Genomic DNA, 23718 nt, shown 5'->3' on the forward strand with positions numbered 1-23718 from the left:
GAGCCTGGCAGCGGCGGTCCGGCGGCTCCCTGCGGCCCTGTTCCAGCGCAGTCTTGAGAGCAACAGGTTAAGCCGGTGAGACGTCAGCGCGCCCCCTCCCTGTCCTCGGTTTTTCCCCCCTGCATCGCACCGGCCTCCCCTGCCTTCCTCCGCCCCCTCCTGCTGCCGATTCCCGGACGCTTCTAGCCGCGGTCTGTTGTCATTGTGACGTCACAAAGGGACGGGCCCGGGTGGAACCTCTTCCTCCTCCGTGACGTCAAAAGTCGGGTGGGAGGTTCCAGCGAGATGGGGCTGCGGGTGACGGGGGCCTCCGGCCGAGGTGGAGCGGGCCTGCCACTCCGGAGGAGGACGAGGAGGAGGGTGTGCTCGGCCTCTGCCTTCCGCCTCGAACGCAGCACTGCCCTCCAGGTGAGCGCTAGGAGCCTGTCACCCTCAAACTAGTGCCCCCGCCTACCTGTGATTCTGACCCATTGAAGAGGTGGAGAGCAGGGAGATGGCTCCTTTCTGTCTGTCAGCAGATCTGCTGATGGTGTGGCATTACATACAACTGTGGTAGTTGGGTCTGCTCATTAATGCTTTAAATAAGCAAGGAAACTTAATTCAGGGAAAGCTTTGCTACATTTGTAGGAGGACCATGTTGTGGATTCAGCCACCTTGTCATATTTGGCGTGTCTTCTCTGAAGGTGGTGGGATGCCTTTCTGGGTGATGCTGCACAGCAGCAACTGTTGCTCTTCCTGGTAGTCTTGCAATACCGTTGGGGGAGCCTCTGCTGTGCCAGCTCTATGCCTGTTGAGTATTTTTTAGGGGGCCAGGTGAGGGAAGACTTGTCATTGATACTGTGTGCTTGGAAGAGCAACTGGACTCTTAAGTCTTAAGATGTTCTGGGTTTAGTTCTTCAGAGCCAGAGGAGAAGAGGCTCCCAATCTGAGTATTTCCTTTTCTGTAAAATGGAGAAAGTAATACCTGCCTTTTTCACTTTACTTTCTCGGAGATTATGTGAGATGATGTGCATGAAAGATATAAAACAGTATGCTCTTTCTTTGTAAGGTGGCATTATTACTCAAGCTGGTGGAAGGCAGCACATTTCCTACAATTGGTCTCAAAAACCTTAGATGCCTGCCGTGTTGCCATTTAGTTTATTGCCTTAGCAGAGCAGAGTTTGGGGGTGGGATTGTAGGTGGCAGGCTTTGGGAGAAATGATTGTTATAATTCATATTAAGTGACATCCTTGAGAAACTCATAGATTGCAGGGTAACCCTCTCTTAATTGTGCTGGGGACAACTTCCACTACAATACCTTCGATAACCAAAAACATTTGCCTTTCAAAGCCCCAGTCCTCTTGGACAATAAAAACAGTTGCAAGTTTTGCTCTATAGGTATTTTCTGCCCATCTATAATAATAAAAGTATAATTAGACCAGACGACCTTCTGGACAAAGCCGGGGCTGCGAGGGTCCCGGGTGGCAGAGGGAAGCCCGGGTCCCGGGTGCTAGAGGGAAGCTGGTGCCGGCAGCCGGGGGAAGGAAGGCCTACTCTTGCATGAATTTCGTGGATCGGGCCTCTAGTCTCTATATATAAAACCCTAATATTCAAATAGACCGAACGGCTGAACAACCTAACAACTGAACAACCGGTCGCTATGACGTGTGCTGACCACCTGGGGTCGCGTGGAACATGGCGGGCATCGACAGCAGGTGGCGGAACACAGAACATGATGGGTGTCAGCCGAGGCAGGATGGTGGAGCAGGGAGTGGGGACACCAGACCAAGGCAGGGTGCCGGTCGCTGTCATCAGGGTGAGCCTCTGGTGGTTACTGAAAATTCTTTGCTCCTGTCCACCGTAGTCCCCCTTGGCGCTTGCACCTGCTGCCGGATGCCAGCCCCGCTTGCACCTGCTGCTGGCGCCCATCGCTGGCCTCAATCACTCGGTGCCGTCAGCGGGTGCGAGTGGCAGCTGCTGGCCCCGATTGTCCCTGAGGGATTCTCCACATCCCCCTGCTCCTGAGGGGTGATTGGGACAGCAGCCGCCGCTCACACCCGCTGACAGCATCGGCCCCCCCTCACACCCACTGCTGGCACTGGCCCCAATTGCTGCGCACCATCAGTGGGTGGGAGCAGGGCTGGTGCTCTCAGTGCGTGGGAGCAATGGCAGTGGGAGCGGGGCTGCCCGCAGACAGGGGTCTGGGGTGGGAGGGGCTGGGCGAGGGTGTGGAGGATGGGCTGAGACCCGCTCCTGTGCCCACTGCAGCCTGGTGGCCCACAGTTCCTTTCAAGGTGCACGATTTTGTGCACTGGGCCCCTAGTAATACATATAATAATCAGACTTCAAAACCATTTAATTGGTGATTCTTTGTAGCAGGTATAAGTTTGAAATGAAAGTCTCTGCCACATGAGATATGATTCATGCAGTTAGCACAAAAACAAATTACCAGTTTGATTTCCAGGACTGCTCAAGCAGAATTTGTACCACTAGGCCATAAGTTCTAAGTATCTAATTTTCTGATTTAAAAGTGCAGTATGACTTAAAAAACAGGGGAATGTTTGTTATAAGACTCAATAGCAAGCCCTGACCGGTTTGACTCAGTGGATAGAGCGTCAGCCTGAGGACTGAAGGGTCCCAGGTTCGATTCTGGTCAAGGGCATGAACCTTGGTTGTGAGCACATCCCCAATAGGGAGTGTGCAGGAAGCAGCTGACTCGATGTTTCTCTCTCATCGATGTTTCTAACTCTATCCCTCTCCTTCTCCCTTCCTCTCTGTAAAAAATCAATAAAATACATTAAAAAAAAGACTCAATAGCAGGATTTACTATAATTACAATTACATAAAATTATAAAGAAAAAGGAAAGAAATACACCAAAATATAATGGTAGGATTTATGAGCCTTTCCTCCCCCCACCTTGTTTTACACCCAGTCAGTTTTTTACAGTTCTGGGGGCCAAAAACTTGTACACATTATTTAATTGCTGTGTTTTTCTTTTCATGGGCTGTTCACATGATTTTCTCTTTGTCACATAAGTCTAGGGCAGAGGAACTTAGCAGCTATGATTAAGGAAGGAATACTGTAAAGATAAGAGTCCAAAGTGTGTCTCTGCAATTTGAAAGAAAAATAAGTTACGTCCAAATATAACCCAATTTCAGTTATTGTTATCTGGGTTATTATTTTACTGTAGAGAAGTATCTGATTTGTGTATCCCCATAGCCATTGGCTCAAATAGCCAACCAAAAGTATTTGGTACTTTGATGGTATAATGGCTGTTTCTTCTCTCATAGTTAGGTTAAACCAGTTCATGTTGCTGGGCTGAGGGCTACTGACTCACTTCCAAGTGCCTTGGAAATAACTCCAGTGTAATCTTATATATTCCCTACTCCAAAGGTTATTTTATTTTTTAAAATATATTTTTATTGATTTTAGAGAAAGAAAGGGAGAGAGAGAAATATCAGTGAGAGATACACATAGATTGGCTGTCTCCTGCACACCTCCCACTAGGGATCAAACCTGAAACCTGGGCATGTGCCCTGACCAGGAATTGAACCGGCAACCTCTTGTTGCATGGGGTGATGCTCAACCAACTGAGCCACACCGGCCAGGGCCTAAATGTTATTTTAAATTTACCTTCTTCAGAAAGAGAAAATCTTTTGGAGTATATTACAGGTGTCTGTTACATTCAAAATAGAACTGTTTCCTTTTCTTCCTTTCAAAGATGACATGGGAAAGTCATATTAAGCTTATAGTACATTAAAACACTTGGTAAAGGCTAACCTGGAATATTTAAAAAAGTATTAAAATATGTTCTTATTGGTTTCTGAGAGAGGAAAGGAGAGGGAGAGATGTAGAAACATCAGTGATGAGAGAATCATCCATCAGGTGCCTCCTGCACGCCCCCTACTGGGAATCAAGTCTGCAGCCTGTGCCCTGACTGGGAATGGAACTGTTACTGTCTGGTTTATAGGTTGATGCTCAACCACAGAGCCACACTGGCCTGGCTGGAGTATTTTTAATTAAGTGGTTTGTCCTTCAGTATGGTGGTCTCAAGACCCAGACTTGACATTTTTATGTGAATGATTAAAAAGTTTGTAGTCTTAAGAAATTTAGACTTTGGAAATGTAATTGTACTGTTACTGGTCCACATGTAAGTGTCCCCCAGGATTACAGTAACAGCTTCTGCTAACCACTACCTCTCCAACCCACTTGCCCTGTTGGCTGCAGAACATCCTGGCTGTGAAACTCTTAGCTAATGGGCAGCCTTGGGGTGTGTGTGTGCCTGTATCCCCTTTGGCTCCCACCCATAGAAAGCTTGCCAAGTGTCAGTTTGTTTCCAAATCTGGTTATTCCAGTTAGTCTTATTATTGCAATTACAGTTAAATATTATGTAATCCTTTGAATGAGTGTGAAAAGACAGTTGGTTTCTATGAAAACTTTAAGATGAATGATTTGGGAACACTTGATAAAAGTGACTTGTTAAAAAAATAAGGCTGTTATATTAGACTAGAGGTCTGGTGCACGAAATTCATGCATGGGAGGGGGGGGGGGGTCCTTCAACCCAGCCTGTGCCCTCTCGTAGTCCGAAAGCCCTTGGGGATGTCCGACTGCGGCGTAGGCCCGCTTGGGGAGCCTGGTTTCTGGCCGAGCGGTGCTCCCCCTGTGGGAGCACACTGACCACCAGGGGGCAGCTCCTGTGTTAAGTGTCTGCCCCCTGGTGGTCAGTGCACATCATAGTGACCAGTCATTCCACCATTTGGGCGATTTGCATATTAGCCTTTTATTATATAGGATGGGGGCCCAGCATTGAAAAGACTTGGGGAAAAATCTATTAAGAATTCTGCATGCACATTGCCATTGATTCCCTTTTAAGAACCAAACTTCATTTATCCCCACATTCCTTTCCCAAGAGAATAAAAGTACACTCGTGTGTTTAAGTTGAAATGTTTATATACATATGGTACACTATTTTTTTTAAGGTTTTCTGCCAGACAGACTTTACATTAGCTAACCAACTTTGGTCCCTATCACCTCTGATAAGAGTGCTTCCATTGTATTTAGTCTTAATCCCAAAACATTAAACTAGACACCCTATGTAGTTCATGCTTTGTGATATAGCTCCGAGTGGTCCTCTTGAGTTAATGTGTAATACTTTTACACTTGTGCTATTCACTGGCTGGTAGGGGGCCAAAAGATTAGTGATTTTACACCTAATTTATATGGAATTCAAAAGCTTGTATCTTGTAATCCAGCAACTTTCTTTTCTTAGTTAGGAGATACTGTTGAAGGTATGTTCTATTTCAAATCCTTAAGCCTACCTGTTAATGGAAATGAGACAAAGTAATCTGTTTATTTATTTACTTAATTTATTTTTTAAATTTATTTTTTTAAATATGTTTTTATTGATTTCAGAGAGGAAGGGAGAGGGAGTGAGAGATAGAAACATCAATGATGAGAGAGTATCATTAATCGGCTGGAATCAAATTGTGAACTCCTGTGACCTCCCGGGTTCATAGGTCGATGCTTAACCACTGAGTCACACCGGCTCAGTGGTTGGAATCAATTACTTTTTTCTTTCCATCTTTCAGGTAGTTCTTCTCTTTATTCCTCTGACCACCCCTGCAAGCCTCAGTTGCTTTCCAGGCCCAGTCTTTGTGTCTCTGGTTCCTTTTTCCCATAAACCTTTTCTTTCATTCTTTTTCTTTTTTTTATTGATTTCAGAGAGAGGAAGGGAGAGGAGAGGGAGAGAGGTATAGAAACATCAATGATAAGAGAGAATCTCTGGTTGACTGCATGAACTTTTTCCATACTTGTCTCATCATTGCACTCTTCCTTCATCCTAGGAGGTGGGAACTCTGATGACTTTGGTTTTGATATAGTATTGCTACTTGTCTACTTTTTTGTAGACAGTTTGAGTGAGATTTTTCTTATCCTTTTACTAGTTTTTTATCTTTATTGGGGCTTTAGTCAACCTTGTTAGCCTTCTGACAGCGTCATGCTTTTTAAAAAGGGGTTTTCCTTCATTTCTCATTCAGAGTAAAATCATTAGAAGTAGAGCTGAACCTTGTAGGAAGTGGGGCACTGGCTGGACACCCTGCTTCTCCTAGTCCAGTAATCCTGCCTGCTTCCAGGAGTTCCTGTTCCTATCACTCCTTGCAGGTGGCTTTTATCTTTCTTGTTCTTGTAGGATGTCTGGGATGGGAACGGGCCTATGTTTTGTATATGGAGATCCTGTCCCAGAGGGTGAAGTCTAGGTCACCTGAGTGAGCAACTGGACTATAACCCTGGGCCTTGGGTGTCTGAGTTTCTTTCTATCACTGTGTGTCTTGTCACAGATTGTATTGTTCTGGTGAGGATGCTGCTCTCTCTCCTAGGGCTCTCTCTGCCATTTGAAGAAATGCCAGAAGAGCTTGGATTGTAGAAAACACTCTAGATGGCCACATAACACCCACCCCTCCTGAAAGAATCCTAAGTGAAGACCCATCAGTTCTGAAAAACTATCCACATTTATTATTTCCGTAGTGAGTTCACCTGAAAAAAAGAGGCTAAGACCATTTTACAGAAGAGAAAACTGATAGAAGCAAATAGATATTGGCCAGATAGTTAATGGCTGTAGCCCCTCAGAAGGTGAGAAAAGGCCATAATATGGGCTCTGGCAGCCCCTGCAGAGTTTTTTTGCTTGAGAAAGTTGGGGAAGTTAAGGCAGTTTCTTGGCTTCCAGGAACAGAAGGAGTGTATCCATCTTGAGAGCATGTTTGTATTTGTTGTAATTTTTAAACACCAGTTGGTGGAGCTACCCTCTCGTCCCCAGCTGGCTGTCTCCTTGAGTCCTCATTGGAAAAAGAACTGAGATCCCATTACCCCTTGGGATACTTGTGTGCTCAGTATTTTTATAAGTGGCCACCACCCCACCCTCTCCCTTGTACCTGAGGGCCAGTGTAGGCTGCACTAGCTCTGCAGGCCTCTGAGAACCCATTTGATTTCGTAGGGCTGTAACAAATAGGCTTCAATACTTTTTCTGGCATTTGCATTGTTGCTTGTGACTTTGCTGCTTAGGGGACCATGGGGCACTGTGGGAAATCGTTTGCCCTCAAATCCTCACCAGGGTCTGGGCCTTCCGGTAAACAAAGGCTGTCCAGATATGTTAATGAGGCAGCATGAGTAATGGGAACATTATACATAATTACTCACATATTCATAGGATGTGTGAGGGTGTTAGAAAAGGGAACCCTACTGGCAGAAATTCTTGAGAGCTGTTCTTGAGAGCTGGTGCAGCCTAAAAAGCCTAAATTGGATTTTAAGTTCTAATTTTGTAAGTCGGTCAGGCTCCACCACCCATGAAGAGGAAGACCAGTGAGCTTTGAAGTATTATCAACAGCAGTGTTTAGTTACCATGAATCCTAGAAGGTTAGTAAACTAAATACAGTAGTCACATTTTTGCCCTTTTCCGCACATATTTCCTCCAATGCAACCAGGAATTCTTTTCCACCAATATTTTTTTGGGATGGGGGGAGGAGTGAGAGGAGTAGGTTTTGTATGTCTGTTTCCCATCAGGAGACCCTCTGGTTTACTGGGACAGGAGCCCAGGTATGTAATGGTGGAATCATCCAGAATGTGGGAGACCTTTTGGCACCCTGTGTTATTGCTCTCTTTTTACATCTGGGTGGTTCTTTCTCCATTATTTCCTAACCACATTTTGGTTAGGGCTGCATCTACAATGGTTGAGTGTGTTATCTCTTGGTTCTCATTTCTGCCAGCTGTTAAAGTGTTTGGTGCCTGTGGGGGCAGAAACAGGTGCCAGGAGGAAATGAGAAGGGATTAGGACTGAGCATGTGTTTCTTGCATTTATTATTTCCATAGGTTTATAGAAAGGGGACTGAATGAATGTTTGTTCTGTTAAGCAGCAGTTGGATATAGACATTATTAAAACTTGGAGAGTTTTGTGCTTTATGTAGATGCCTTATTACTAGTGCATGGGCTTCAGAAATGTAATGCCTCAGATGTGAACAGACTTGTTTTGAATACGGGGTGGGGCAAAAGTAGGCTTATATTAAGTAGCTGTTCCTATGGAAAATAATACAATAGTTAATAAGTAATAATAGTAATAATAGTTAATAAGTAATAAACTCTCTGTTACATACCTACAACTGTAAACCTACTTTTATCCCACCCTTTTTATAGAGTACCTATGGGGTAATGGACAAGATTGGGAATATGAGCTGAGTTCAAGGTTTGGCCTCACAGTGAGTGTACTGGCTCTGTGACCCATAGCAAGGCACATAACCTTGCTGAGCTGCTTCCTCATTGGAAAACTTGTCCATGTACCTCACAGGCTTGTTGCTGGGAGAGCCAGCGAGATTTTCTTGATGTGAAAGCACTCCATAAACTGCATATTCCTACACAAATGCTTAATGTATTATTCCACAGTTGGAAGTCACCAATCTGGAGACATCGGGCCTGCTGACAGCCTTCCTAGCTGACTCAGAAATAAATGAATCAATTGAATTCTGTACTTTGCCTCTATTTTGTGTGTGTGTGTGTGTGTGTGTGTGTGTGTGTGTGTGTGTGTAAATTTTTAAAAATTGATTTTCAGAGACAGGAAGGGGGAGGGAGAGAGAGAAACATTGATTGATCGTTTCCCATACTAGCCCCAATGGGATGGAACCCACAACCTGGGTATGTGCTTGACTGCGAATGAACCAGTGACCCTTCGGTGCATGGGACAGCGCTCATCCAATGGAGCCACACTGACCAGGGCTGTACTTTGCCTCTTAATTAACCAAATGAATGGCAAGCTATTCTAAAATGCATTTTGGGATATAGAACAAGGCTTTAAAGATTAGAAGGTGATGTAATTGCTTTCCACCCTTAAACTCTGTTTTTTTACTTTTTATTTTTCTTTATTGATTTGAGAGAGAGAGAGAGAAAGAGAGAGACAGAGAGACAGAGAGAAAGGGAGAGAAACATCGATTTGTTGTTCCACTTATTTATGCACTCATTGGTTGATTCTTGTATGTGCCCTGACCGGGGATTGAACCCACAAGTTGGCATATCCGGACGACCTCTAACCAACTGAGCTACCGGGCCAGCGCCCCTTTGTTCGTTATTGAATCTCTTCTGTATTATTCAACACTTGACTTGCATCCTTGTCTGGGGGAGAATTAGAAAGTGAGAATTAAGATTAGAGTGGCACTGAATCTGCACAGAGATGTTTAAACTGGATCCTGGAGCAATAGTCCTTGATATTGAAAATCTGATCATGATCCCTTCAGTGGCTCTCAGCGTCAAGTCTAAATCAGCTTTTATTGTCAGCACAGTGTAAAAAGCCCTTCTAGATCTATCTTGGGCCTATCCTGTCACCCATTTCAGTTCAGCTGAGCCCAGGCTCTTAGTCTTTTCATGTCCTGCTTCCTCAACTTGTTCACTGAACAGATTACCTGAAGAGCCCACCTAGCCTATCTGAGGCCTAACTGGACAGCCTCCACCCCTTTCCCAAGTTAGGCAGAGCCAAGCTCCCTTTCTTTGTTGACCTGACTCCTCACATCTACCTCTAGGTACTGGAATTATTGTTTACATGTCTCTTACCTTATTAACCCCTCAAGAATAGGGGCTCAGTTTTATAAGTCGTCATACAGTTAAGGAATATTTGTTCAATTACTGGGTATTTAAAAAAATAGTGGTGCAAGGGGATTACTATGGATCTAGAAGAAAAAGATGAGCTTAACTAATGAGTTTTTTTTTTCTTTTAATTGATGTGGGAGGGAGGAAGGGAGAGAAAGAGAAAAACGTGTCAGTACCTGAATCAAGTCTGCCACCTTTTGGTGTTCAGGATGACCTCCAACCAACTGAGCCACACAGCCTAGGGTTTAACTAATCAGTTTTATAGCTGAGAAAGCCTGAGATGTCTAGTACTGTTAGGTGACCTGCCTGAGATTGCATGTTTTATCAGTGACACACCAGGACATGAAATCCAGCCCGGAATACAGAAGGGCTGTGGACATCTCTTTCGGAGATGTTTCTTTCTGCCAGGTGTATTCTCCATAATTGCAGTAATTGATTGATTTTCACAGAAAAGTAAAAAGCTACATGTAATCCTCATACCTAATTAGGCCAATTCATTTTTTTCCATTTTGCAAAAATTTATTTACTAGGGGCCCGGTGTACGGATTCGTGCACCGGTAGGGTCTCTCAGCCTGGCCTGTACCCTCTTGCAATCCGGGGACCCCTCGGGGGATGTCGGACTGCTGGTTTCGTCACAATCCCCGCAGGCCAGGCTGAGGGACCCCCCACCAGTGCACAAATCCGTGCACCAGGCCTCTAGTATGCATATAAGATCTTTGGTTAATCTCTTCCTGCCCTCCCCCCTACCCCCTTCCCTCTTAGATTCATCAGTCTGTTCCATGTTTCCATGCCTGTGTGTTGAGCGTCTGCCCCCTGGTGGTCAGTGGGTGTCCTAGGTTCTGGTTGAATGGTTGAACAGTAACTTAGGCTTTTATATATATAGATAGATAAGAAATCATTCAAATCAGGCAGCTTACACAAAGATAGAAAACCATGGTAATTACACACCAACATTCTTGTACTTGGAGAAAAATAGTTTATATATATGGGTTTATAGTTAAGTGTTGTTCTGTTGTGTGCTTTTTGCATTTATGTCTTAGTTATTAAAATATGATTCTGCATCTGACTGTGTACCTGACAGTTTTCCTTGCCTTGTCTGATTTTGATGGCCTTTTCACAGTTTGGGGGCTGTTGTATGAAATCACCTGTGCAGTATGCTTTACCTGTGTCTTTTGGCACTTAATTCCAATTTACTGAGTGGAATTACTGACTCAGAAGTGCCTGTGTTTATGTTCAGAACCCTCTTACCACATTGCTTTCTTGGAGAAAGGCTGTACTAATTTATGGTCCCACAGGTAGTATGTGTGAAGCCAGAGGATTTGTTTGTTTGTTGGCTTTTAAAAACCAATACAAAAGCACTTGTAACGAGTTGTAAAGATGTCAGTAGAGTTTTACTTTAGTTTCTGTTTTCTTTCCTTGTCCTCTCAGAGCATTCAAACTAAATGAGATAAGATATGTGAAAGCGCTTTGTAAAGAAAATTGCCTTAAACACACAATGTGTTATTAGTCAGAATGCTTGTAGTAGCACAGGGAAGAACAGAGTGTATAATTGTATAATTACATATTTTATATTTATGGAATACTTTTTTTGTGTGGGCATAATATACTTTAAGGTGACCCAGAATCTCATATGTGATTTTGGCCTCATTTGTGAGGGGTGGGGTTTGTATGGTTACAAAAGTTTCATTTGGCTCTGGCTTGGAAGACCATTAAATTAAATACCTCGGGTATATTCTGGTTGTTTGTTTCATATACGTACTTATATATACCGCACCTCATTCCAAAAAGGAATTAAGGCCATAATGAGCAGTCATCCTTGGAGCAAATAATTTTTCCTTTGACCTGACTTAGGTTCACTTTCTAAATCCAAAAAGTGACAACCAGATTAAAATATGGGCAGTGAGCAGTTGTCCTTCTCAACCCAGCAGTGTTTGGTTTGAGTAGCTTTTTGTTTTTAGCTTTGAAAAGTCGACCTAAAACTTAAATTAAAGGCGAGTTTTGTTAGGTAGTATTGGTATTGACATCCTGACAGAATTTTAATCTGAAAGAATTTTAAAGATGCATGAAAGTAATCCCCAGTGGTGATGACATACTCAAGTGGCAGAGATCAGATTTCTGTTTAAATGCCAGTACAGTTTATCACTTTTTTCCATAGTGTAAGGGGCCATGGAGGATCTGGATTTAATAATGAAGTTCTTTTTTTAGTGGAGGCGATTGGTAGATGTCACAGCATGAGTCAGCGTTCTGTGTCTTTAAAAATGTTTTCAAATACTCATTCTATATCATAATCCTCAAAACTACTGTTAGAATTCCAGACCATTGTGGTTTAAACTTATCTGGAATCTGAAAGGTGGCTGGCTGACAGGGTGAATGGAAAACTCCTTTAAAATAAAGAACACATTTGGCTTGCCTGATTGTCCCAGAGTCTAGGCTCTGGGCATATCTGAGCCATGGGCCAAGGCTCCTGGTCAAGGGGTTGGGAATACTTCTTTCAGTTCAATTGGACTCTACCCGCCTCCACAGGCCAGCTCAATATAAACAACATCAATTAGTCCTACAGAAATTCCTGCTACTACTACAGACTTCAAAGCTTCATGTTATACCAAATTCTTGTCTAGATGAGAAGCACACTCTGTTGTACTTGTGATAAATCAGAACTCTAATGATGCTATTAAAGTGGGTTTTCTTATGACCCTGGTAAGCTGAAAAGCATGGGAGTTTTTTTAATCCTTACCCAAGGATATTTTTTCCATTTATTTTATTATTATATATATTTTTTGAGAGTGGAAAGGGGGAAGGGGGAGAGAAAGAGAGAGAGAGAAAGAGAAAGAAACATCCACATGAGAGACACATCCCACATGTGCCCCAACCAGGATGAGTCTGATTTGGAAATATCTGAAGCTAAAAAGTGGTGTTTTTCTCTTCCTTCTAATTCTACTCCCTGCTCCAAATGAGTGATGTGATTGCTACTCCAACACTGACACGGCCTAAAATGAAACACATTTTCTACTCAACTGGCCTTTTTTCCTTTCCTCCTTCTGTGAGACTTGCTGCAGTTGTCATGTTATTTCTTTCCAGAATTTATTGGAGCAGTAGGCAAAGCCTCGTGGGGGAGTATAAATGATGATTATAAAGAACCGTCAGTTTACCTAGTAAGGCCATTATTTTTGACTTGCAAAAGCTTTTACAGTCAAACATTGTTTGCTTACAGTTGTTTAATACAAACGAAGACCTTACTGGTACCTATTGTAAGAGGAATTCTTTTTTGTATATAGGAGTCATCTCAGTAAAGAACAGAACACCTTGCCCAGGCATAACTGCTTGTTTCTCTGAACAGGCATTAGGTATAGGCCTGGGATGGTGCGTCACGGTCGCTTTTGTTTTCTCCCATTAACAGCAAATAATCCTCTCTGCTGGGTGTTAACTTTTTTTTTTTTTAATCCTTACCCAAGGATATTTTCCATTTATTTTATTATTATATATATTTTTTGAGAGTGGAAAGGGGGAAGGGGGAGAGAAAGAGAGAGAAAGAGAAAGAAACATCCACATGAGAGACATATCCCACATGTGCCCCAACCAGGGCTGGGAATCTAACTGCAACTGAGGTACATACCCTTCACCAGGAATCGAACCCACAGCCCTTTGGTCTGTGGACTCATGCTCTAACCACTGAGCACCTGGCCAGGGCATATGCTTTTTAAAGGTGTTGAGTAATACCTTGAAAAAGGTGATAAGCTTGCCTTTGGGGTTTTCTCCTTCTAACTGCTTTCTGCCCAATTTATGAATTCAAAGATAGATTTAAAAGTAAGGGACTTGTATGAGTTGGTGGTGACACTGAATAATTATGTTTAAATGGTTGATTCTCATGCATTTAAAGCTCACACTATAGCTTTAGGGAAATAGGAAGGCTAACGTTGCAGTTTTTATTTTTTGGGAAATTAAAGTTCACCCTCATGGCATGGCACTTTACAGCCTAACTAACAGTATATATATTGTTGGTATGTATCCTTTCTGCCATATCTTTAGCAAAGTGTCAGTTCTTTTAGCCCTTTTAAAAAAAACTCTTCTTATATCCCCAACTTATTCCAGTTCTTTTGGAAGTTCAACTATTTTTCTTTCCATGTTTCAGTGGTAGTTCAAGACAAAAGGCAATTTAGGCATCTCAGTCTTTCCCTGAGTGACTTTGGATGCAAATACAATTTTTTTCCTCTTAACAATTCATTGGTTTTTAGTATATTTAGAGTTGTGTAATCATCGTCACCATTCATTTTAGAACATTTTTATCACCTGAAAAAGAAACTCCACAGCCGTTGGCAGTCACTTCTCATTTCATCCCTGTTCCCCCAGTCTCTGGCAACCACTAATTTACTTTCTGCTCTATGAATTTGCCTGTATTAGACACGTCATATAAATTGAATTATACAATAGGTAGCTTTTTGTGATTAGCTTCTTTCACTTAGCATGTTTTCAAGGTTTGTTTATGTTGTATCACATATCAGTACTTCATTCCTTTTTATGGCCGAATAATATTTCATTGTATGGACATACCACGTTTTGCTTATCCATTCATTAGCTGATGGACATGTGGGTTTGTTTCCACCTTTTGGCTATTAATGAATAATGCTGCTATGAGTATTTATGTATATGTTTTTGTGAGGTTGCCCTACTCTAGAAATACCTTGAATTATAAAATTGTGCACATGCATTATTACTGAATTTATTTACTGCTGTTTTACCAACCTGCTAAGCTGTTACTCTCAACGTTTGTTTTTGAGCCTCCTCTGTTCTGTTCAGCAGTGCCATATTGAATCCTCTGCTTCTGGGGCAGTTGCCTTGCCTCAGATTCTCATTTTCCTCCCTGCCTGACTGGCCCTCTTCACTGTGTGTGTGGGTGCCCAAGAGTGGTCTTATTTCTTCTGTCCTTCAGTACACTGTAAACACTGTTTCCGCACATTTATGCTAGAACCAGATGCTCCATTTGTTTAAGTGTGAAAAAAAGGTGGGACTTTGAATTTCATCATGGGGTGAGTTACTTTTTGTTGGTACTCAGGTGTTTTTGGCTGTAGTTGTGGGTCTTCAGAAGCATCTTCGCACAGCATTTACCGCATAGTTTTGGGAGAGGTAGAGTTTAAAATGCTGGCTCCTCTGGGAGTGCAGAGAAGGACGAGGAACTATTTTCCTGCTTCAGTTTTTTTTTTTTACTTTCTTATGGTTAGCTATGTTGTCATTCTTTGGCAAAGCACTATGAGGAATAGAACTATCTACCTAGAAATTCTCCCTGATTTTCATGCGCCCTCCAAACCTGCTTTACCTAAATGAAAAAATACTTTAAAAAAAAAAAAGGCCATTCATAGTGAATTCTTTCAAGAAATGGAATTCTTTTAAGGAGGAGGGATGGTGCTATGTTTTCTTTTCCTTTTTTTTTTTTAGAAAGACTATTAATGTTGGGTATTTTGGTTGGTATTATTTGCTTTTTAAAAAATATATATTTTATTGGTTTTTACAGAGAGGAAGGGAGAGGGATAGAGTTAGAAACATCAATGAGAGAGAAACATCGATCAGCTGCCTCCTGCACACCCCCAACTGGGGATCAAGCCCACAACCAAGGTACATGCCCTTTATTGGAATCGAACCCGGGACCCTTCAGTTCACAGGCTGGTGCTCTGTCCATTGAGCCAAACTAGTTAGGGCCCATGTTTTCTTTTGATTTTTCTGATTTTTACCAGATTTATTTTCCCAAGTTGGTGTGAAATTGTTGAGATGAGATTGGCCTCTTGTTTGAGTCAGGCACTGTTTGCTAATTTTTAAGTGTTCAGGGAAAGTGTGCAGCAGTAGAGGCTGGGTGTTGAAAAACTCAGGTGGCCTGAGGGTGCCCCAAAGCCTTTAGAGAAGTGGGGGTGCATCTCTGCATCTCTGGGAGGAGTGAACATCTTGGTGTGGATGTCCGGGCCTTTTCTCGAGGTTCCTGGTGTGTCTGTCAGCATTTGGAATCTTATTTATTACAGAGTGCTCTCAAGTTCAGTGTAAAAAAATGTCCTTCCCAATGATATTAATCATGCTTTCTCAAACTCCAGTTTTTCAAGTACAGCATTCTGTTCCAAATTGACTCTTGTGCTTAGGTCATGGATTTGGCTTACCTAATGGGGAGTTATATTCCATATTTTTTCTGTAGTGGTCAAATAACCAGGAAGTTTCAAGGTTATATACCTTCTTCAATTTTGGAAGGTAGATGTGAGTGAGTGAGTGTGTATGCGTGCATGTGTGTATGAATAAGGAGGAGTTACTGTTTTAAACTTTGCATTGTTTAACTGGAAACCTGTGTTCTGCCGAGCTTTGTGTGGTGTACCTATAACCTGTACACATACTTGTGCTTTTTCAAAAGCAAATGCCATACACCTCCTACTAAAATTGCTTATTAGAGCTAATTTTAAAAATTGAGTTAGAACTGCCCAATAATGTAATGCAGAATATTTCCCAATAATGCCTAGGTTAACAATGATAGTCTTGCTGTATTGTGCAAAAAAGGCTTCTGTTCAGACCCAGCTGGGTTTCAGGCTTAATTCATTGCTCTATGGTGGGATCACCACAGCTGCTGTGGGGCCTTTACAAATGCAAAAAAGCTGTCAGTGTTTGTTTCATCAGCTGCATAAGTGATGAGGCCAAGTTGAGGAATCCATTCCAGTGCGCATTGTGCAGGCTGTAGCCATTATTGTTTACAGAATTAGTGTGTTGGAGCTTTAAAATAGTTGGCACATCGACCGTCCTTTAAAAGCACAAGACTAAGGAACAGGACCATTTGGTTGTTCTTATAATGTTGGCTGAATGCAGCCAGTCCTTGTCTTTAACAGTCACTGATCCAGTCTGTGTTGAGGGACTGACCCTCTTTTGGACAAGGTGGGGGCTCTGAAATCTTGTCTCTTTAGTTCTGCATCTCAAATGTAGGTTTGCATTCATTCTTTTAGTAAGTTTTTCAGAGTTCCATAATTGTAATTGAATTTTAAAGCTTTAATCATCCTCCCTGCTCCAAATAAATATGGGATTGTCAGCTGGGACTCCAAATAGCTGTACAGTAACATTCTGGATTCAGTGCTGTGGGATTTATTTTGTGAAGTGATATTGCTTTGGGAATTGCCTTCATTTCTACCCATGGAGACAGACAGAGGTTAAGGCTACTTCTTGGCTGCAGAAAGACCCTCTGGACAGGTCACTTTCCAATCAATTAGTGGGTGTCCCTGCAGGGCCCATCAGTGGCTGTTGACCTGGGATAGCCATGGCAGCATGTCCAGTCTCTTTTGGGCTGGACACTCATGTGTTTGGGACCTGTATCCATGGTCTTTTGCTGGATAGTGTGGAATTGTCCCAGCCCTCCTTTTATTTTAATGTGATTTATTTCCAGCCCCCTTCTCAGCTTCAGGGGTCTTTCTGAAAGTCATGCTTCATGGAAGCTGGAGGGCACTGGTGGAGGCTGGTCTGTACAGGGTTTTTTTTTTTGGGGGGGGCGTGTGGGGGTCAAACAGTGTTTATTGAATGTAAAGTAACCCCAGCCCCGTGGGGAAGAAAGTTCCAAGGAGAACAGAATAGTACAGATTAAATATCCACCTGTGCATTCTCTCTCTCTCTCTCTCTCTCTCTCTCTCTCACAGAGGAGGCACTCGGGGACAAGGCTGTCTTTGCTGGACGCAAGTTCCGCAATCCAAAGGCCAAGTGAGAAGCTGTGGGCCCCAGGACCCACAGGATAGATGGAGGCCTTCAAGTCCTTCTCCCTGAAATAAACACTGGTGTCAACCAAGACAGTGGCGTGCTCCTTTGTGGGAGGGAGGAATGCTGTCTCCGGACTGGAAAAGACAGGAGATGGGGCAGGAAAGAGAGAACAGATGTATCACCTGCTGTGACAAAGAGGAAGTGAGGGACTAGTCATTGAGGAAGTTGGGCTGAATCTAGGACAACAAAGTTCACATTGTGAAGGAGCTGGGGGAAGCAGGTGCCATATGTGAAATGAAGCTGGAAGCACTGACAGAACATGGAACTAGAACCAGGAGAAGGGGGGGGATCGAGGGTCTGACATCACCATGAGGGGAAGCTGGATCAGATCTGCCAGTAAGTTGGAGTACACAGTCTGCAGTGTGTGTGGTGTCGAAGTCAGGTGCTTTGTGAGATGACCGTGAAAACCAGAGCAGCTACCACTTCTGTGGAGCTCAAAGATCTGCAGCTGCTCTAAATATCTGACATATATTGACTTGTGTAATCTTTGAAACAGTCCTTTCAGATAGTTACCATTATTATCTCCATTTTATGGGTAAGGAAACTGAGGCACAAGAAAGTCAAATACCCCACCCAACGTAACAGTAACTGGCAGAGCCAGGATCCAAAACTAGGCCATCTGGCCCTAGTAATTGTGCTCTTAAAATACTCTCTCTTATGAAAGTGCCAATATTTGGCTATCTTTGGCTTACACAAACAGTTTTATCCTGCTCAAGCTAAAATCACTTCTCTTCCTCTCCAGGACCCACCTCTTATTCTGTTTAAACAAACCAAGACATTGGTTCAAACAGTGTTTATTGAATGTAAAGTAACCCCAGCCCCGTGGGGAAGAAAGTTCCAAGGAGAACAGAATAATACAGATTAAATATCCACCTGTGCATTCTCACACACACACACACACACACACACACACACAGTGACAAATCAAACACCTGCTTCCTCCAGCCTAAGTGATGGCTGTTAGGAGGTGGTTCAGAGGTGGTGCTCCAGAATGGGTTTTAATAGCAGCAGCCTGTCCCACCCTGCCCTGCCCCAGAGAGCTGGGGTTCCTAGGAGGTAGGTGGCAACTCTTCCCCACTCTGCCGCAGACGCTTCTTGGCTCGGATCTTATTCATAGCCTCTTCAATGGAGCATGTGTCCCTCTTTTTGGCCACGGGCACACAGCCATACGTCTTGTTGGTCTGTAGCATATGGGCTGTATCCTTGGTTGCCCCCTTGCCGATAAGGTGGCTGTACTTGTCCTTGTAGTCACTGGTGGGGCTCACCATCACAGGTTCCTGCTGAACTGCCTCCTCCTCCTGCCTCTGGGCCAACTCCTTCAGCTTCCGTTTCTCCTCAGCCTTCTGGGGGTCCCACTCCTCTCCATGATGGTAGGAGTCCAGCTCTTCATCTGAGGGTGCACACTCCTTTTTGAAGATCATGACATAGCAACATTCATCACCTTCCCTGAAGGATGTCCGGCCAGCCACTTCCACCACATTGTATAGTATGCTTCTCTCTATCTTGTTCATCAGCTGAAACTTTTTCTTGATCTGCCCACTGTCTTGGATGAAATCAGACACCTCTTTCTCCATCCTTTTACGGAACTCCACTTTTTGTTGTTTCTCTTGCTCCTGTAGTTTCTTCAGGTGGGCAGCCTGCTCTCGGCCCTGTGCCGAGTTTCCTGGTCACTGAGGCTGGTGGCTTTTCCATGGAGCTCAGGATGGAGCCCAGTAGGTCCGCCATCTTGGGAGTGACAGAGACGGGCTGTACAGGTTTTAAAAGTGGAGCTTGTCAGGTCTCTCAGCCAACGGGGGTAAATAATGGTGTTTCCTTCCTCCCAGCTGGAAAGGTCCCAAAGCGCTCTCCCATGTTCATGAAAAAGATGGCACAAGGTGCAGGTTCTCCAAATTATAGGTCAGTACTGATTAGATTTATCTGAAATATCTGCCACATATACTGTTCTTAATTCCTTTATGTCTCCTCGTTTTACCCTACAAAGCATCTGGAGCCCAAGAGGACAAATGAGTCCAGTGGATCCCATGTGGTGTTTGTGCTGATTAAGCAGAATTTGGGGATCCTTCTGCATCTGTTTTAAAGAGCTCTTTTGAGGGGAGAGAATGGTCTCTTGACAAGTATATTTTAATTCTTTCTTACAGTGAACTTCCAACAGAGAACAAATACAAATATCAGTTTAGACTTTTTACTTCCTTCTTGACACCATCCCATTATCATCACACACTCACCCTGGAATAGAAGCCATGAACAGGGAAATAGCAGAGAGCGAGCTTCACATCCCCTCCTCCTGAGAGAAAGACTAATTTGCAGGGGCTCAGAAGGAAACAGCAGTTTCATGGTCATTGTTCCCCACCTAGTAGTGCTTGGTTGCGCTTCAGGAAACCCCATTGCCCAACCTACTTCTCCTGGCTAGGGTGTTGTATATTTTGAGCTTTAGGAATCTTTTATCAAAGCTGCTTCTGCTTTTATTGAGTTAGCTTGAAGCAAAAACGTGTTCTTAATTTTAGTTTGTTTGAAAGCACTGTATTCTCAGTGTTTTAAAAACAGTTTTGTGAATACATACGCAAGCAAGTATGTGTGGGCATGCACGTGGGGTGTGTGTGTGTGTGTGTGTGTGTGTGTGTGTTTGTGTGTGTTCATTCACGTGAACGTCACTTCATGACCCCCAGAGACTTATTGTTGTAAATAAGGACTTACTGCTCTAAATAAGGATGGCAGCTGGCCACTGAATGTCCACCCTGCAACTTCCCAGCTGAGTGCCTGGAAGATCACTGAGCCTCATCTAAAGGCAGCCTCAGTGTTCTCCACTGTAAAATAGGATGTAGGTGTCCCACTGAGCAAAGAGGAGGGGTTTAATAAGTGTGCCCCCTACATGATAGGCATTCCCTTCCACCTGCATATATCAGTGTCTCTTTCTTAAGCTGCTTTGAGGGAGAGTTTGGAATTATACAGACACATTACAACTTGCTGGATAGCAAACTATAAACTATTAATCCAGTTGCTCTCCTTTGACTGTAAGGAGAGATGATGAGCTGAACACTCTGAACATAAAAATGTGTCCACAGAGAGCCTGAGCTTCCTGGAGTGTCATTCTCCTGACCTCAGTGTCCTGTACCCATTAACAAAACAAAACAAGACAAAACAAAACAAAACGAAACACAAACATGGGGGAGCAGCTCACTAGCATTCGATGTAGAACCAAGTGCCTTCTCCCACATAGACATAGAAGTGGTTGGCTTAGAAATCTGCTTGAAGGGAAGCAAAAGGCCTGGGGATGCCAGCAACTAGGAAAGGAGCGCCTGAATCCTAACCAACTGTAAGTGTGTCAGTTGTGAAATAGTCCAGGTAGAACATTGTTCTTAGAGTCAGGTTTCAAATGATAGTAAAATGGAAACAGACTTGGAATACTCTGAGAGCGGAACACACTGGTTCTGGTGAGCTTTCTGGTTATTGTTTTAGCCCATGCTGTTGAAATTCTTTTTTTGTTGTTGTTGAAATTCTTTGTGGGAGGACATTTCATTGGCTCTCCTGTCTTCAAAAGTCTGTTGTGATGTAGGAAGGAGATTTTATTCTAATCTCATTACTGAGGACCTTAGAGGGTCTCCCAGCTGTTAGTCTAACATTTCTTTGTTATTGTACAGTCATCTAGATATGGGATAGGACTGTTATTGGGCTGTGTGCGTACTCATCCCTGGAGGGCTATGTATTTTACCTACATTCCTGAGGATGATGTTGTGTTACTTGGGGCCCTGGGAATAAGCTCTATTCATTGGAGGATTCAGCAGGAGGAAAGTTGGTTCCATGGAGTGCACATTGACATAGCCTTCCAGAATGCTAGTGAGTCAGAACTTAACGCCAGAGTTCTAGTATAAATGAATCAGTCATTTATACTCTGGTGGTAGTGAGGATATGGCCTGCTCCTCTCCCCCCATCTCTTGGTGGCCAGGGGGGATGGATGGTGGGTGATAATGAAACCTTTGCTCCTAACTGCCTACCTGCTTACTGGAAATTGTGATAAGGGGTGGTGACCACCACTTTTTTTTCTTCTCTGCAAAGCCCATTACCATAACCAATACAGAAATTTAAAATAGTATCTCCAAACCCTCTCAGATGGTGCATTTGACCTGAATTAGTTTTTCATAATGGCATAGCTAGATTTTCCCACATAAGCGCTTTAACAACATAACCAAAAAGCTCATTTTTGAGCTTTTGCTATTGTTGACAATGGTTATCTTGCTGCTGCTAATAGAAACTAAAAAGTTCATTTGCCAAAATGATTGTCATTTCCTTCTTAGAAGTGCAGCTTAACTCCAGGACTTCATTTAGTCAGGGGAAAATGGTTGCTACCTCCTTGTTAAGCTTCTTTCCATTATCCATTTGTGACAGAATAACTGTGGGGGAGGCCTGGGGAGATGGGAGTAAAATAAAGGAACAGCTAAGAAGTAGTTCTGCAGAATATGTACCTCTATCTGAAAGCCTGTATGGAAAGGACGGTGGCTTTAGAAAGGGGGTAAAGTGGGAGGGGGTAGCAATCGTTGAAGCATGACAGCCTCCAAAGGCTCCTGGGACTTAAAAACAAAAAAGGGAGCCTTTTGCAGATCTTTCCCTTGCATATGTCTTCCTCTCCACCATCCATTCTCCCTTGCTGTTTTGTAAATCTCCCAGTTGGAAATTTTTTAGCATGGGAGAGCTTCTTCCTGTGCTTCAGTTGGCAGGATGCTCAAACACAGCTGCAAAGAATTTGCTTCCCCTTTTCACAGCATCTCTCATTTAAAAGCATTAGTGGGACTACAAAACAAAATTAAAACTTGAGGATTTTTCAGAAGTGGACGCCAAGTTTAATTAAAGTCGAGGAAGTTCAGGGCTATAACTCTTTTGTCAAATCTTTTAAAGTCAAGGCATGTGCCAGTGGCAGGCAAGGTGGAAAGTGCCAGCAGCTGTTCCCGGTGAGGAGATTTAAGGCTCCTTGTCTGGTTTGTTCTTGGGAATATCCTAGAGTTTATCAAAACACGTGCTGAGCCAACATCTCTTGGTGGCCTCAAAATGGTTGCCGCTTTGTTAGTTGGTTGCTTCCTTGTTGAAGGAGAAAAGTCCTTATAATAAGCTTTCTGTCTCCTCTCAACCCAATCTGAATGCCCCGCACTCCGTGCTCCACCCTCAACCCCTGACCAAGCTACTGGGCTGTAAAACTTCTTATCTAAAAAGTGCAGGTTCTGACTTGATAACTGACTTCTTGTAATCTAGTGCACTTTGGAGATACCCCCTGAACATTTGGGTGATTAACTGGCTTCTTGTTATTGGATGTTCACAAAAATCTGCTCTGGCTCTATAGGAAAATGCTCTCTGTTGTTCGGGCAGCATTTATGTACATCTGGAGTGTTTTCACTGATGAATAGACCAGTGTCCGGTCTGGGTCCAGAAATGAACTGTTGTCACTTCAGACCTGGATTGTCAGCAGAAAGGGTGCTTATATGATTTACCTCACATATTGGAGATAGGTAAATTTAATATTCTGTGACATGACCTTAAATTGAGTTTTGCAAGGAGATTGATTAAGCTTCATCCCAACCTTTTCATTTTTTTCCTGAGAAGTTATATAGAAGTGTGTGTGTGTGTGTGTGTGTGTGTGTGTGTATGTGTGTGTGCGTGTGTGGTTTTATTGTTGTTTTTTAACACTAGGAATATTTAAAAGGGAATTATACTCATCCCTTAGTACTTCTGTAGATATAGCATTTCTTTCTTCAGACAGAGGAAATAGTTTCCTCAGGATGTTGGGGATTTGTGTATTTGGTCCTAATCATTTGTTAGGTAGTCTGAATATCTCTTCATTTCACAGGAATTGATATTTTAAGAAGCTGAATGGTTTTGAGTCCTGTCAAGCTAATAGGTTGTACAGCTAGAGCTTGAAAGGTAACTTTGGACTTGATAGTGACTGTGTTATAGAGGCATTGGGTTCTGGTTTGGGTTTTTGCTCTGCATGTAACTTACTTTGCCTTTCCACAGTCGAGTTTTCCTTAGTTGTGAAGTTGTGTATGATTGGAACATGATTTTTGTCTTCCTAGACTTCCCTTTTTTTGCAGCCTGACTTCTCTTTTACTTTATTCAGTTTTAATTCTACACATATATATTATCTACTTTATATATTCCAATTATCTATACTAGGTGTACCGGTTAATAATGCGGATTTTTTTCAATAGATGGAGTTACACATATGTTGATATATATGTGATTTGATATGTATGCTATTTTGTTGTGTTGACAACAAGCTTCAAAACTTCATATGTCAAATTTTCTGAAGGTGTTAACATCATAGATATTTTTACACTTAAAAATGTCGAATTTCGTGCTGAAAAAAAGAG

The 23718-nt window shown here is 42.9% G+C and overlaps 1 protein-coding gene and 1 pseudogene across 6 annotated transcripts in view; one reads left to right on the plus strand and one right to left on the minus strand.

Annotated features, from left to right (window-relative positions):
- Positions 1–23718, plus strand: part of LOC106727265 (protein Jumonji-like) — a 162224-nt gene that overhangs the window by 3148 nt on the left and 135358 nt on the right. The gene's annotated exons all lie outside the window — the stretch shown is intronic.
- Positions 18263–19393, minus strand: LOC102261388 (annotated as a pseudogene).

The sequence above is a fragment of the Myotis brandtii genome, unplaced genomic scaffold (assembly GCF_000412655.1).
Source record: "Myotis brandtii unplaced genomic scaffold, ASM41265v1 scaffold398, whole genome shotgun sequence".
NCBI classification, from domain to species: Eukaryota; Metazoa; Chordata; class Mammalia; order Chiroptera; family Vespertilionidae; genus Myotis; species Myotis brandtii.